The sequence below is a fragment of the Clarias gariepinus genome, chromosome 4 (assembly GCF_024256425.1).
Source record: "Clarias gariepinus isolate MV-2021 ecotype Netherlands chromosome 4, CGAR_prim_01v2, whole genome shotgun sequence".
NCBI lineage: Eukaryota > Metazoa > Chordata > Actinopteri > Siluriformes > Clariidae > Clarias > Clarias gariepinus.
Window position 1 is genome coordinate 10,875,100 of NC_071103.1, and position 17,258 is coordinate 10,892,357.

The following is a 17,258-nucleotide window of genomic DNA, read 5'->3' on the forward strand; positions in this document are numbered from 1 at the left end:
TGTATCTAGTTATTATTATTATTATTATTATTCCGAGACTAAATTTATAAACTCTATCTCCTCCTAGAGCTTTAACTCCACTAACTCCAAACTCGGCCCAGACCTTCAAACTGATCTCACGGGGTGTGCTATATCTTTTCTAACTGATCGGACTTACTAATTGCCCCGCAGGGGCAATTAACCGGCCCAAAAATCCCATTGACTTAACATTGAGACGAATTTTGACGGTTTGTTGCGCAGAGAGGGAACTTTGTAGAAACGTTAAATTAACCCTATTTGAAGATGTTTGCAGCCTTTGTCAAAAGATACCATGCACAAGGGTATAAGTTTTACCCCCGGGGCAAGAGAGGTCCCCAATTTGCCCCATTGACATATAATGGGGATTTTGGCGATGAACTAGTCCCGCACCATTTATCGTAGACCCATGAGTGAGGTGTCAAAGCGTGCAGAATATTTGGGAAGAATTTTTCTATGACTTTCCTAAGGGGTGGGCAGTTAATTGCCCCCGCAGGGGGCAATTAACCGTTCCATTGACTTATAATGGGGATTTTAGCGAATTATAACTGGTTCCGCACCGTTCATCGTAAACCAACAAATGAGGTGTCAAACCGTGCGCCTTATTCGGGAATGGGGTGCCGTGACTCTTCTAAGGGGTGGGTGGTTAATTGCCCCCGCAGGGGGCAATTAACCACCCACAGACTTAACATTAAGACCAACATTAACCGAATCCCATGAGTGAGGTGTCAAACTGTGCGCCCTATTCGGGAATGGGTTGCCGTGACTCTTCTAAGGGGTGGGTGGTTAATTGCCCCCGCAGGGGGCAATTAACCACCCACAGACTTAACATTAAAACCAACTTTGACCGAGTCCCATGAGTGAGGTGTCAAACCGAGCGCCTTATTCGGGAATGGGGTGCTGTGACATTTCTAAGGGGTGAGTGATCAATTGCCCTCGCAGGGGGCAATTAACCCCCCACAGACTTAACATTGAGACTAACTTTGCCCGAGTGCCATGAGTGAGGTGTCAAACCGTGCGCCTTTTTCGGGAATGGTGTGCTATGACTTTTGGTAGGGATCCGTCGCACGGTTTTCCCGAAATTCCCAAATAACCACCCCATTTTCCCCTATTCATTTCAATGGGAAATGGCCCGAAAAAGGGTGAAAACATGGGTCACTTTGAAAGCTTACCGTTCGGCCATAATTCGTCGTAGAAACATCATTCAAAGTTTAAACGGGTCACAAGACTTTGGACTTTTACGGATTGGGTCCATGTTTTGATAACTTTCACGGTTGCTTCACGAGAGCAGTTTAAGTTTGATGAAAATTTTGATTTTTCACCATGCGTGCCACTGTCAACTGCCATATTCACAGAGTGTGAATCGGAGGGTGTCTTTACACTGTCACCACGTCAATATAATACACTCTACGGGCATGAGGATTCAATATGTCGTAGTCAGGAAGTTCCTGCCACTTACGGTGAAAGAATTTTTGCGATCGGACCTACGGTTCTCGGTTGGGAAGCGTTTGTTTGAGAGCTTAATTATTACAGTTTGCGGTTTTCTGTGTCTGTCACAGAAGAGTGTGCGTGCGCATGCACGACCCATCCCCCACACCACCGACTTGTTAATGCCAATTAGACTCAATCAAACTTCTCTTCTATTTCTAACCCATTCAAACTCATTCAAACTCATCTATCTATCTATATATCTATCTATCTATCTGTAATCTGATTATTTCTATCTATCTATAGACTTCCCTTCTATGTACTATTTCTAACACATTTTAACTTATTCAAACTTATCTAACTTTTCTAATCTATCTATCATCTGACTATTTTAACTAATCTATCTATCTATCTATCTATCTATCTATCTATCATCTGACTATTTCAACTAATTTATCTATCTATCTATCTATCTATCTATCTATCTATCTATCTATCTATCTATCATCTGACTATTTATAACTAATCTATCTATCTATCTATCTATCTATGTATCTATCATCTGACTATTTCTAACTAATCTATCTATCTATCTATCTATCTATCTATCTATCTATCTATCATCTGACTATTTCTAACTAATCTATCTATCTATCTATCTATCGATTTATCTATCTATCTATCTATCTATCTATCTATCTATCATCTGACTATTTCTATCTATCTATCTATCTATCTATCTATCATCTGACTATTTCTAACTAATCTATCTATCTATCTATCTATCTATCTGTAATCTGACTATTTTTATCTATCTATAGACTCAATCATGAATCTATCTATCAATCTATATATCTGTAACTGTCTATCTGTCTGACACTATCTATCTATCTATCTATCTATCTATCTATCTATCTATCTGTCTGTCTTTTAAACCTTTTAAACTTAAACTGTTTTAACTTTTTTAACTTCTTAAACTATTTTAAACTTTTCACACTTTTAAACTTTTATCTCCGGCTTTCTCAAGCCAACTTAAAGTTTGTCTGAACAAACTTTTGTATCTAGTTCCCATTAAAGCCCTATTCGGACAGGACTAGTTTTACAGGTGTTTGTTAGAGAAATTTTTGTTTCACAGATGTCCTCTAAGAAATGTAATCCCGTCCGAATGCGAATGTCTGTGATTGCCGAAAATGTTTTTTTCCAAAACGCGTTTTCTTTTGTGTTTTGGTCAACGTGAACTACCGTACTATCTCTAGCGCGCCGGTATTCAAGTTTGCGCACCAATAATGGATGTAGATGTGGACATGTGGTCTTGTGCAACGCCCACATGTTAAACACAGACACTCCTACCGTCCGAATGCGTACATAAAATGACAGACGTCGTCTGAAAAAAGTTCTAACTCAAACGTTGTTTGGAAAACTAGTCCCGTCCGAATAGGGCTTAAAGGTATAAAGTTGTTGTTGTTGGTCTTTCGGCTGCTCCCGACAAGGGGTCGCCACAGCGGAATACTTAGTCCGCACTACACGGGCACATGTTTTACTCCGAGTTTGGGACCGGCACTGCATCCAGTGGCTTGGGTTTGGGCACTGACTGGGTATAGGGAATAGGCCTTTTTTTCTCTTTCATTCTTTCTTTCTTTTTTTGCCTGAACCAGTGGTTGGTTTCTTATTTCCAGTTTTCAGTATTGTACTTTTCCACTTAGGCTTGTTTTTTTTTTTTTTTCTCCATGGTCAGAGTTGCATGCATATTCAACCTGTGTGACTCCAGGAGGCAACAAAAATACATTGTTTCCTGGCACACTTATTGTACACAAATATAACTGTCAACTTATATTTAAATCTGTTTTAATTGACTCCTTTGGAAAAACAAATAAATAAATGACAAGAAGAATAACTTTCAGAGTCAGGCAGTATTCACAAAATGGCTGCTCAAAGCTGGTTGTACGGCCAGCTGTTAATGTGGCACTTAATGCTTGAAACAGAGAGATAGAGGAAATTGCATGTACAGTTGTTTTGCGCTGAAGCACATGCTAAGGTGTCATATTTGCAATGTTTTTTTCCTATTTATGTGCCATCTTACATCAAGATTTTTATCTGTATTATAACAGAAACGATCAAATATAATCTTAAAATTAAGAGCCAAGCTTATGCACAGATAAGAGAAGGCAAAGCCAAGGGTAAAAAGCTGTGGCTTGTATGTCAGTTTGAAACATAATGCTGCATAATGCTGCTTTTTTTGCGGCAGACAGCCAACAGACTCTAAGCAACATTGACATTTCCTGCCTCAGATTTCTAACTACTGTTTTCTCTAAACCTCTCATTGGCCGGTGCACATCAGGAGAGAGGGCGGGCAGAATGAGTTGTAGAGAACCTTTTAAGGTGTTATGGGCCCATGGACAGCTAATATGCCCGCTCTTTTGATTGTGTAAAGCTTCTTTGCGACAATGACAATTGTTAAAAGCGCCATATAAATAAAATTTTGATGAATTTAACACACACATTGGCACGTCAACCATGTGCTAATTTTGTTGACGAAAACAAAAAAGTCAGAAAATTTATAACACACTAACTGAATACGACATATTAAAGCGCTTTAGTTAAATAATAAAAAATAAATTAAAGGGAATTTAAGAATCATTCTCTTTTAGTGTTTGGCCATCAGTTTTTAATCACAAAAATTTATCTGATTTATATGAAAGTATCGAGTTATTTGGACGCTTTTAGTAGAGGAAACAATAGGAAATTAAGGAGCCAGGCAAGGTGCTGAGAGAAGTATTTTTGTACTGTACGGTAAAGCTAAAAGTCTAATTATAAAGCTAAGCAAAATTATTGATGCTGTATTGAATTATAGCCTATAATATTATTTAGTCGATTATCTTTAAAGAGACGGTTGTGTGAAGAAATATATTTTGCCTCGTTTTAGTCATTGGTTTACAGGCAGATTTAACCTATATTTATTTTGCGGTACTGTCAACGTGAAACGTTTCTTTTTTCCTATTACCCTATAAGGCTAAGTCAAAAGTATCAGTGACGTTTCCTGAAACAGCCACACGTGAACTGTTTTACTCGCGAGTCTGACTGTTAACAGACAAATCGTTTGTTTCAAGAAGCCTTCCAGAAATAATTACCCTTATGATTTTAAGACTCCTCATAAATGTCTCTCATTACTAGAAGGATGAGGTGGTAAAATGAGACAGTGTAGCCAAAAGGAAAACCTCAGCCGCTGCACGTTTTACATAAACACTGCCTAAACAATTCATAACACTGTATGTTTTTTTAATAAGAATTGCGGAAAATACATTCTGTTTCATTCAGTAAACTTGACAAAAGTCTCACTTCCTTTATTAGGAAATGTACAGATTTACAGATATTACTGTACGCCCTTTTGGTGATGTTATCTTCCAAATGCGTAAATGTAAATGAAAAAATTTCACGGTATCATATTCAAGATTTATAAACCCCTTCCGTATATTTTGTATAAATTGTATTTTACTTTTTTTATTTTTTTATATACTTATTATTCCTGTACATCCACTGGATTCTGGCTCGGTCGTTGGCTCACTCGCTTGCTTGCTTTCTATTGTCATATAAGTCAAAGTTATCAGGGACGTTTGCTGAGACCCACACACAACGTGTTTCTAAACTGTTTTACACGCATAATAAATACACTTCATCGGACTGGTCAAAAGAAGAGATTTGCATTATTTGCTGTGAAATTGGAGGTTGTAAAATTAACAATGACTATATCAAACACTCAGCTTAAACTGACCGCTTTACTGCTTTTTATGTTGATTTGCATTATTTATGTTGATTTGTATTATTTATATAGCAATGCTTTAGATAGATTTCCAATCTTTATTTCACTATAAACATCATTTATAATAATTTATCAAACCATAAACATATAATTGCTTTACACTGTAACCCGTATAATTTTTTTGCATTAAAAAAACCTATGCTAAAAAAAACATGAATTGCGCCCTTATTTATGGTTGTATCTATGGCTGTTAATAAGAAAATATAAATTGTAAATCATCTCTAAATAATTACCGATTGTCGTAATATAGTATACTGATTCTGTTGGCCTTATGGGGGTGTATAAATGCAGAATGGATTAGATTTATTACTGATGATTTTGTACTCTAAATATTAGAAATATAATGCTTTATACTAAACACAAGGGATGTTTTATATAATTTGGTGATTGAGATTCATTATTTTGGCATGAATGTTTACAATTTTTGTTTATAAAAATATAACAGGAGTTTGTTAGCTATTGTTTTAAATATCTTTACCTGTGTATTTTTTTCTCTTCCATGTAAATGGATTTTTTTTTTTTTTTGCCTCGTTTAACTTTTTAGGGAAAGGTGCAGGGAACATTAAGTGGAAACATTTAAGAAACATCAAAAGAAAGTGTTATGTGGTGCGGTGTAGAGAGCTGCACCACGAGATATAAGAATGTTTGTTTAAAAGAGCCCTGACGCAGGGCTTTAGAGAGGGTCAATAAAATAGGAGTTGTGAAAATGCTTGTGACAGGCACGGGAAGACCTTCCCGTTTGGAGATAAAGTGGGATTATTAAGGAACTTAAAAGGAAATAAAAGAAAACTAATACAAAAATAAAGAGAGCTCCGCCGTCTACGCGAGAGCGGACAGGGCTCTGGAAACTAAAACAAAACTAATATTCTCTCGAGGTCTGTGCCCTTACCGAGGATTTAAAGGAGAGAGCGAGTTTCTTAATACTGTATTTGCACTGTTAACTAAGAGCGCACGCTGAACTGAGGCGTATCGCGCTCTCTTTCTCTCTCTCTCTCTCACGCCGGCGTTTTAGACAGGCAGACAGGGGCGGACTGGGACCAAAATGTGGCCCTGGACTTCCTGGCCCACAGCAGCCCACCACATCCCACATCATAATACTGTGGCGTGGGCGGGGTTTTGATGGGCTACCATCATGCTTTGCGGGAGGGATTGTTTTGTGTTCACCCTGTTGGGAAAAGGTGTTTAAGTTAGTGGCTTCGGCCAGAGGTGTGTGTGGTTGAGGTGTGTTTTATGGAGGTTGGATGTGATTGTCTTGGTGTTTACGTTCTGAAGGGTAATAAATTACTCCCAGCCATTTGCATTGGGCAGCAAAGTAGCTCACTCGTCTCTCCAAGTTCCTGCGTGGCAGTGAAAATCGCTACAATACATTGGTTCATTAATGTGAAGATTTATTTTTAACACAACTTACTAGTATAAAAATATAACCATACAGAAATAAATGCTTTTTAAGCATTTTATATAAAGATTCACTGAAAATATATATTGGGTCATATTTGTAAAACAAAGAAAAGAACATTAAGACAAACAACATATAAAACTATAAAGACGATATTTTAGCAGGTCAGTGGGGATCATCTTGATGCAGTCAGTGTAAGATACTACTTATCAGTGTAAGCTCCAAGTGCAGCAGGTCGGTGATGATGAAGTGCCTGCTGATGATGACCAACACCTCTCCCCTGATCTACCTGAGTGAAAATGATGCCAATCAAACTGAACAGATAATCTGGAATAAAATCAGTAGCAGCATCAGCTCATGCTAGTAATTATTATTGTAGTCGATATTAATTCAAAATAATATTTACTCAGCCTTATTTTGAATTAATATTGATTACAATAATCATTAAAATGAGTAACTAGCCTGAGCTAATGCTGCCTCGGATTTTATTTCAGTTTATCTGTTCAGTTGATTGCCATCCTTTTCACTTGGCTCGGGTATAGAAGGGGAGAGGTGCTGGTTAACATCATCCCTGACCCTGAGAGTGCTCCAGACCCGCTGTCACTGACTGTAATGTTAAGAGTTTTCAGAGCCTGCGGAACTGTAATTTCCCCTCACGCCAAAGGCATAATCTGTTAATTTGAAGAATTTTACAGCATCTGCTTTTAAAGCTTTTACTTCTTGTCGTGTAAATTTTCCAGCTCCAGATAGCCTGCAGGCAGAGGCTTAGGCTTTGCCTCAAGACACGTTGTCTGTCTTGTCATGTCTTTTCTTTCATTAGCTTTGTTTTGGTTTTTGGCTCTGATACCTGAATGATCGCACTAAGTTCCGAGGTATCAGGACCCTTATACCTCATTTCCACTGCTGGTGCTCGGCCGGTGCTGGACTGGGAACCACCGAGAACCGGCCCGCATTTATACTAGACAGGGGCTCAGCGGAAGCTGCATAATAATACGTAACAGGCCACGTCCACTAAACAGAAACGACCATGGCCGAAGTCAGTGTTCTGGTTATTCTCCAAACTAGTATAAAAATGTATTTTAGTATCCCAAAGCAGTTTATTCGACGTCTTATAACCGCTGAAAGTCTTTCTTCAGTTTTTTTTTAGATTATACACTATTTGGTCGGTTGTTCGTGTGAAGCCTGCAACTATTAGTTCTTCTCTTATACACTCTTATATTTCCTTATACACTTTTTTCTTACTCGGCGAATGTCCAAAATGCCGAAAAAACGCTTTTCGTTCGCGCTCCAAATTAACGGTAATAGGTCTCCGCCATTTTTTTAACGCTCCCTAACTCCGCCCACCGCTTGTGATGTCACGAGTTACCGCAACTAGACCAGCAGAGTTTAGGGGCCGGTTCGGTGCTTATTTTAGGGCACCGGCACCAATGTTTTTCTGTGGAGCGGCACTGGTTCCAAGATTGGGAACCGGCACGGAACCAGAGCAGTGGAAAAGGGGTGCGGCGTATCCAGGCTGATTTGCCTGTTTATAACTCCGCGTGGTAGCAGCCGGATCTGCCCGTTTCAAACAGTGCAAAGCATTTTTGCGCGGTTCTGCCCCTCGCGATACCCGTGTCGTTACAGAAAGAGAATGGAATTTTCCTAGCAGGGGCGTTTCTAGGATTTTCAGTTAAGGGGGGCTCAGCCCCCATAGATGTTTAAGACTTATTTGGCTTGTTCAGAATCAGTATTTAAATGAGTCTTAAACACACACTGTTTACCGTATAAACCGTTTTCTATGTACAGGTGCAATCAGAAAAAATGTAACCAGAAAACAGCATATAACTTTAAACTTACATTGATTAGCAATATAAACAACACACCTATGAGGCTGGACAATGGAATAAACTGTGTGGGTGCCAATAATGTCAAACATTTATCTGTTAATTCTTTGACAATACTGCTGCTTTTTGTTGGAAACTGGCAGACATAAAAAATGTGAAAAATAGTTTCTGATGCAATGACTTCAATCAATGTTGGGAGCACAGTGTTGAGAGGCTGCCCTTTCAGAGAACTGAACTGTAGAACTGAATAAAAAACTGTAGATGGAAGGTTTTTCAAGTCACATCCAAGTCCAATTTCAAGTCTCCAAATGAGCAGCAGGTAAGAATAGAACATCTTTTTTTTTCATGTGACTTGAAAAATCTTCCATCTACAGTTAAATATAAATATTGTGGTGTGGGCGGGGTTTCGCTTGGGGAACCATCATGCTTTGCGGGATGGGACTGTTATGTGTTCACCCTGTTGGGAAAAGGTGTTTGGGTTAGTGGCTTCGGCCAGGGTATATGTGTATGTTTTAGATGTGTTAGTAATGGTGGAAAGTGTTTGTGTGTGCTATTCGTGTCATACCTGCTGTGTTCCTAATAAAATACTCCCAGCCATTTGCATTGGGCAGCAAATAAGCTCACTTGTCTCTCCAGCATTCTTTCCGGCGTAAAAACGCCACAATATTAAAACTTTGATTATCATGTTATCTTGTAGGTTCTCTATTTAATCCCTTAAAATTTCATAGCTACTAGGCTATTTATTTAAATTATTAATATAGACAAACATTGTTTTAATGTAATTAAACAAAACATCTTTTTAATATCATTCTTTTCTTTGTTTCTATTCATTAAAGAAGTAGCTTTTTCTAAATTGACAAAAACTCTACTCTAAGGCTAATAAATGTATTTTACGATTTGGGACATTATTTAATACAATACAATATTTATTACAAAGAAGGATTTTTCTATCTCTGTAAATCACACTGAATGATGTCTGTCACTATGTTTAATCATTTATGTGCATATCTCTATGGTAGTTAATGCCATATGCACAGTGCAATGTTTTATACATAGACAGTTAGGTTTTTCAATTAAAATAGCAACGGCATGATTAGTGGTTGATAGAGTGTGTATTAAGGCTTCATTTTCACTAGAGGAAACAGCTGGTGTGATGAGGGTGAACACAGCGAAGATTCAACTGATTAATACCTCATGACATTTTGTAAAATTTATTTATGAGAAAGGACTGCACTGATGCAGATATAACAATTTATCGAAAAACACACACCTTGCCTTAATTCTCCCTCTGTAATGGCGAATTGAAGGCCGCGCTGAAAGACGGGGAGGAGCCGAAGTCTGCCGCCGCTTTCATATGAAATTTAAAAGGGACGATGGGGGACCAGCAATGTGTAGGAAGTTTATGGAGAATTTTTAGGGGGGCTGAGTACAAATGGCCTAGCGATGCCCATGTTTCCTAGCATTCTGCAGTGTGGCTGGGTTGTTTGGGGGCCGGTTAACAGTAGTGAAAAAAAAAACATGCTTTACATTGTGGAACGCACTGCCAGGCCAAAAAGAAGTCACATACACTAGGGTTTTATTGACGGCCTTTAGCTTTGATTACAGCACACAATGTGGTGGCCTGTTCATGTGTGAAAATGATTCTCATGCTCCCACCACTATTTCACAATCTGAGTCATGAAATATACCTGTGCCATCGAGAAAGAAGAACTCCTTAGATGTGATAACCTGGTCATTCAGTACATTCAGGTCACCAGCTGACTTCATTTTATTGCCACATAAAGTTGCTGAGCCTAGAACTGACCAACTGAAGCAACCCAGATCATAACAGTGCCTCCAGAGGCTTTTTTTTTCTTGGTCTCTTGGTCTCATTAACAAGTGGTTTTATTATGTCCACTCAACTATTTAGTCCAAATCCTGTGAATTCTTGTCACATTGTGTGTGTGTGTGTGTGTGTGTGTGTAAATGCTCTTACTTGTATTATTACACAATAAATTGTGATTTTACAATTAAATAGACTGTCTTGGCTTTGGTTATTATGCATAGCTTACTGTGAAAAATTTTAAGCTGTAGGTTTTTCATAGTCAGCCATCTGTATGTCAGTGCTGTTTCTGGCTCAGACAGAAGACCAAGACTGTCGTGGTGAGCAATATTCTAATGGCACCTTATGTCTGTCTCTCGGGAATACAGTTGGCGCGTTAACGTATACAGATTATATCAACCGTTCTAAGTGATATATACATAAATAATGGCACTGTTAAAAAGCTATGTTGTTCGTCTTTAATCGTAATTACCTATTACTAAAAACCCGCTACAATTATACGTTTTATTATGTTATTAACATAGAATTAAACATAGAATTAAAAGATATGTAAATAATAATTTATGTAAAATTTAAATAAATAACCTCATTTGATTGTAGCAGCTATGTAAGCCAAAAAGGAAATAAAAGAAGGCAGGCAATGCTACCCCTTCCTAGATTTAAGAGGGTCAGTTGCAGCCAGGTGCTGCCAATCATCAGCACTTGGTTAACTGATTATCTGCAGGTGTGCAATGGCATAAACAATGGTTTTAGAGAAGCAACTGTTTCTGAACATCAATCTGGTAAAAGTTATAAAACCATTTGCCAACAATTTGGAGTTTAACATTTAATATTGAGAAAGATTGTTTACAAGTGGAAAGCATTAAAGACAGTTGCCAATCTTCTCAGGAGTGGATTTCCGAGCACATTTAATTCAAGGCGAGACTGTCCAGTGCTAAAAGGAATACAATAAAACCCAAGGGCTACATCTCTAACCCTACAGGCCTCACTGAGCATGTTAAAGCCCATGACAGAATAATTAGAAGAAGACTGAACAAATATGGCTTTCATGGAAGAGTTGCCAGGAGTTGCAAGAGTTGCCAGGTTGCCATGACCAAGTTTCACAAAACTGAATCTGAACTAACCTAAAGGCTTTTGGCACAATTTTCTATTGACAGATGAGACCAATGTAAAGTTGTTCAACCTTAATGCCCAGCACCATGTTTGGCAGAAAAAACTTGTCCGACAGCTAAAACTTGGTCTAAATTTGGTCATGCAACAGGAGAATAATCTAAAGCACAAAGTAAATCCACATCAGAAGTCCTAAAAATAAAAGAATCAAGGATCTGAAATGGTCTAGACAAAGTTCAGTCCTAAATCTAACTAAAACTATATTGTGGGACCTTAATAGAGCTGTAAAGAATGCTGTAAAAAGAATAGACTAAAATTATGTGTTAGACTCATAAAGTCAAACAGGAAATGATTACTTAGTTATTGCTGATAAAGGTGGCTCTACAAGCTATGGAATCATGGGGTGTACCACAGTATTTTCCATCTGATTTCTTTTTGGCATCATTTTTGTCAAATAAATGGCGTGACAAGAGTTATATGTAGTTGTTTGTCTGAGATTGTATTTGCCTAATACTTAGACCGACTATGTTCATATGACTTTTATTGTGTTTTTACACCACGCCAAGTGCTGCCAATCATCAGCACTTGGTTAACTGATTATCTGCAGGTGTGCAATGGCATAAGCAATGGTTTTAGAGAAGCAACTGTTTCTGAACATCAATCTGGAAAAAGTTATAAAAACCATTTGCAAACAATTTGGAGTTCAACATTCATAGAATTAGAAAATGCGTACTTATCTTGAACATGAAAATTTAATTTTTGTCAAAGTTTAAACTTACTTAAAACATATTTCTTATTTCTTACTAAGCTTGCAGGGAAATTGGTTAACATACTGTAATAAAAAATGTGGTCAGCATCAAACTAGAACCTGATCCCAAAAAACTAAAATAGGAAAAACATAGACACTTTGCCTAGCATAACAAACATTCATATGACAAATATAATACACGTTACATGTGTAATAACAGTTTGTCATATGTAAAAGTTAGTGCCCCTCTTTTAAGGTTTTTTTTGTGTTTAAGTATAAACTCAATGGTTATCTGGCTTGACCTATAGATCGGAAGGTCCCAGGTTCAAACCCCCAGCACCACTAAGTTGCCACTTATCGTGTTGAACTATAGATCGGAAGGTCCCAGGTTCAAACCCCCAGCACCAAGAAGTTGCCACTTTTTTTAGTCACTCTGGATAATGGCATCTACCAAATGCCATAAATATAAATAATCTTAACTGTTCCAGAAGCTTTGTCGTTTGTTCATTTGCTGCTTTGTGAATCTAAATTGTGTATTTCTCTGAGCATTGCACAATGTGACCTTGGCATGAGATTGGCAACTGTCTTAAATGCTTTTTACTTGTCAATAAAGTTTCTCACTAAAGAATAGTCCACAGTGAAATCTCGGATTGCGAGTTACCCAGTTTGCGAGTGTTCCGTTAGACGAGCAAAATAGTTTTTTTAATTTTGACCTGAAAAACGAGCAAGTCTTGGTTTGCGAGTACCAAGTATCATGTAGTAGAGAGAAAAAACATTGGCTCGGTTGTGATCACGTGACGCTCAGCATCAAATCAGGAAAATTACAACCGAGCCAATGGTTTTTTCCCTCTCGTGTGCTGCGGAATTGTAAGTAATCATCTCCCCTGCTCGGTCTTAGTGCACGTCTCTCATTGGTATAATCAACATCCGTGCACGCTTGTGCTGTTTACTATAACACTGTGACCACATGTGTGCGTGTAAAGCATCTTTTATTTTGTGTTCGTATGTGTGTGTGCGTGAAAGTTGTCTTTTCACACGTGTGTGTACTGTTTCTTATAACACGTGTGTGTGTGCATGTTAAGCAAAAGCATGTCTTATTAGAGAGGTTAAAGTTCCATTTTCCCTCTGTTTTGTCAGCACTATGTGTGCGTGTTCTTCTCCCCTCCTCCTCTCGCCTTCAAACACACACACACACACACACACACACACACACACACTAACGGAAACACTGTTCTGCTCAGGTTAATTTGTTTTATTTTTACTTTACAGCAGCAAGTACAGTGTGTGCATGCACTCGTGTCAGAGAGATTTCTTGTTTATTTTCCAGATAAAAACAGTGCTTCCATTAGCGTGTGTGAGAAAGTTGTCCCACACAGTAGTCCCCCCCTCTCTTAAAAGAGTGAAGGACGTGTTACTGTGTAAGACGAGAGGAGGGAGGGGGGGGGGGTCATTCCTTCTTTCCTCTTACTTTAATTTCTGACACACAAACACACACACACACACACACACACACACAGAACATACATTAACGGAAACACTTATCTGTTGGGATTTATTTTTACTTTTTTCAAAAGTAAGGTGCAGGTTAATTTGTTTTATTAACAAATAATAAAGTTAGTTTTACTTTTTTATTTTGGTCACTCGTGGAATGCGACAAACAAATAATGCAGATAATGTAGCATGCTTTATCAGTGCGCAAACACTGAAACTACTTTGCATGGCGAACGAATCTCTGAAGAAGAACGAAATCCTCATCAATCCACTGCACATTTAAACTGATGAGGGACATTAGTGATCTTGTGAGACATCTTGTGAGTACAAATACCAGTAACGAAACTGAAATGTCCTGCAAATGCAGTTAATATGCTTTTTCACAAAGTCATGCAGCTTTTATGGTATGGTTGCTGTGATATAGTGACTGTTCATTTCATACAAGCGCATATGAAAGCATATTCATGTGCAACATGGTTATCATTTTTTAGCTGTTGATGTTGTTCTTGAAATGTAATTAACTGTTGGATTTCTATCTTACATTTGTGAGGCAAAAAAAAAAAAAAAACACACACACAGCTCTTGAAGTGTCTAGCAAGCAAGACACAGAAAGACCAAGGAATACACTGCTAAGCTAGTTTAGCAAGCCTGGGCGATATACACTGCAAGCTACAGTAGCACATCAACCCAACGTTATTGTTACTAACCTAAAAATGTACAAAATTATAGTCCTGCTTTACCCCCTTAAAACCTGTTTTGAGAGGAGAGGGGTCCTTGTGTAATTTGCATAGTGAGAGTATACGGCTGTCCAACTCTGTTTTTTTTACGAAAAAAAAAAATATTGACCTGCACTTTACCTTTGGAAAAGATAAAAATAAATCACGACAGATAACCCTGCAACCCGGGTTACTCGCAATCCGAGGTTCCACTGTAGGGGGTTCCACTCCGAGGTTTATCGTTTATATGAAACCTCTTTTTTTCACCCTCAAAAATTTTTAACATTGCCAATTTACTCCAGTCATGCCCACTTTTTGTTGTTAACTAATGCTTAAGTTCACTTAGTTAACATGCAATATTAAATTATTTAACAGTATATTCACAGAATCACAAATCAGGGCTAACACAATAAAAAATTTCTATAGCCACATCCACTTCAGCGGATGTACATCCAATTTATTATATTCTGATCTACAGTATGCGGCAAAATATACAGTACCGAAATGAAAAGACGAACAATATGAACCTTGTTTTCATCTGTGAGTTTATTTCTCCTTTGTAAGTGTTCACTTCGTAAGTATTCGAAGTGTGTGTGCACACAGAGTGGATTCCTGGAACCAAGGTTGCTGCAGACTCCAAAAGGAGATTATTTGCTCGCATAATGTAGACACAGTTCTTTGCAGGTCTTTACAGTTAAACACACTCTTCTTTCCCCACAAGTAGGCACCAGGTGGTGTAAGATCAGGGGAATGGGACGGGTGTGGGAAGGAATTGGTCTGCCGCCTTTTTTAAACGCGGTCACCATTCCTGACTGCTTTCGTATGAGAAGAAATAATACTCAACTATGAATACATCTTCCTCCATCGAAAGACCCATTTTTAACAACTGCACAACTCTTCTTTTTTAAACTTCCTTTTTACTACTGAGAACACGTGTATCTGGAGTTATGCTCCTTTGTCAAACACCCCGCGTCTGTTTTAGTACTGTATATTTTGGCACAGACCATATTTATGAATTAATACCAATAACCCTGGAAACCAACAGGATAATTCAACAATTTCTGGAAAATGGCACTGAACAATAACCTTCCTTTTTTTGCTTATTTGTCTTACGTAAATGATTCAGAGTACAGTAAATACACAATGCAATTTTTACATGATCCCAAGATCGAAGATGGCGCCGGTGAGGTCGGCTGCCGTCACGACTGCTCCGACCACCTTTTCTTTGTTTTTGTTCAAATTACCACCATGGAGTACATTAGTTATGATAGAGACACTCTTGTTTCTATTTTTATACAATGTACTCACAATTCGAAGTTTTTACCCCGGATCCGAGCTGGCCGAGTGAGATCCTGAGGGAAACGAGCCGGCGTCAGGAACAGGCTGAGAGCCTGGCGGTCGTGTAAGCATTTCACTACATTTCGTACTGTGTATGACTGTGTATGTGACAAATAAAATTTGAATTTGAAACATGACAATGTCATTTATTAAGGGAAAAAAGCTGACCAAAACGTCCTGGCAAAGTCAATCCCCCTATACCTAATAACTGGTTCTGCCATCCTTGGCGGCTACAACGGCAATCAAAACACGTGTTAATCAGACATTTATACACACATACAAACACAAAATAAAAGATGATTTAGAGATAAGACACAGATTTTCTCAGTTGTGATTGTTAGTCTCGGCGTCAAAACAAGATGTGCATGCGTGCACATGATACTCAACAAAATTTCTGCTCGTCTTGTGGAACACTCGCAGCCCAGGTTACTCGCAATCCGGGGTTACACTGTATTAAAAAAAAAAAGCATACAGTATCTCCTGGATCCTAAACTTAGAATGCTTAACCTCTTGGGGGTAGGAATAAAAACCTGTAGCTAAATTAGCACTTCACTACGAAGACAGGATACTCATGACCAAACCGTCCATGCTATTTTTGTGTCAATGGAACTATAAATGATTTAACTAAACCCACCTCAAAGCAGAAAGTGATTTAGATCTTCATCTTTATCTGAGACTTGTGGCTGGTGCAGTTGTTGGGAGCATTTTCCTGGTTGCTGGTGTTGTTCTTGTTTATTGAGATCTGGTTGAAAAGATAGCAATCAGCAAATGTAAGTCACTTGTAGACTTTCACAAGCACTTCTGCTTTACAGCCAAGACATCTTTTCTTCTTCCAGTTCATCCACTATTAATGTAAAATTGCTGTTTTGTACCTGCACTCTAGGAAAACACATATAAAGAATGTTAACAAATGTAAAACTTTGAAAACATATGCCGTGCCCAAAAGTATTAGAAACATAAAAAAGTCAACAGACAACTCAAAGACATTTGAGCTTCAGATCACAAGATTAGGTTAGTTCAAAATTTCAACCTTCATTTCTTGATATTTTAGTCTAGTGTTGAATACCTTAGAACATGGTATTTTGGTGACAAAACCAAATGTTAGTGGCCAAAACGGCATTGTGTGTATTGTGGTATAAGGGAAAAAAGCTGTTTCTTCCACATTTATTTTAAACGAAAAGTAAAACATTATAGCCACATTCCTTGACTGTCAAGTAAAATTGACCTAAAAAGCTATAAAAAGTAAATTAAAATCGCTACTCGTGGCTCAGTGGTAGGTGTGCTACCTGCCATGTGAAACGCCCGGGTGCTATTCTTAGCCAGTGCCCAAACTCCAGCCACTAGATGCAGTGCTACTTCTTTTACACTCACTCATCACTCATAATCTATACCGCTTTATCATGTGTTCAGGGTCATGGGGGGCCTGGAGCCTATCCCAGGAGGGTTAAAGCACAAGGCAGGGTACACCCTGGACAGGATGCTAATCCATCGCAGGGCAAACACACACACATACAATCATTCACAAACTATGGGCAATTTGGGAAGACCAATTAG

General features: G+C 38.3%; 1 long non-coding RNA gene across 5 annotated transcripts in view; it reads right to left on the reverse strand.

Annotated features, from left to right (window-relative positions):
- LOC128520147 (uncharacterized) overlaps nt 1-17,258 on the reverse strand; it is a 102,193-nt gene that overhangs the window by 37,944 nt on the left and 46,991 nt on the right. For all 5 annotated transcript variants that reach the window (XR_008357914.1, XR_008357915.1, XR_008357913.1 and 2 more), the window contains exon 3: nt 16,339-16,446. This is a non-coding gene — a long non-coding RNA (uncharacterized LOC128520147). The remainder of the gene's footprint in view (nt 1-16,338; nt 16,447-17,258) is intronic.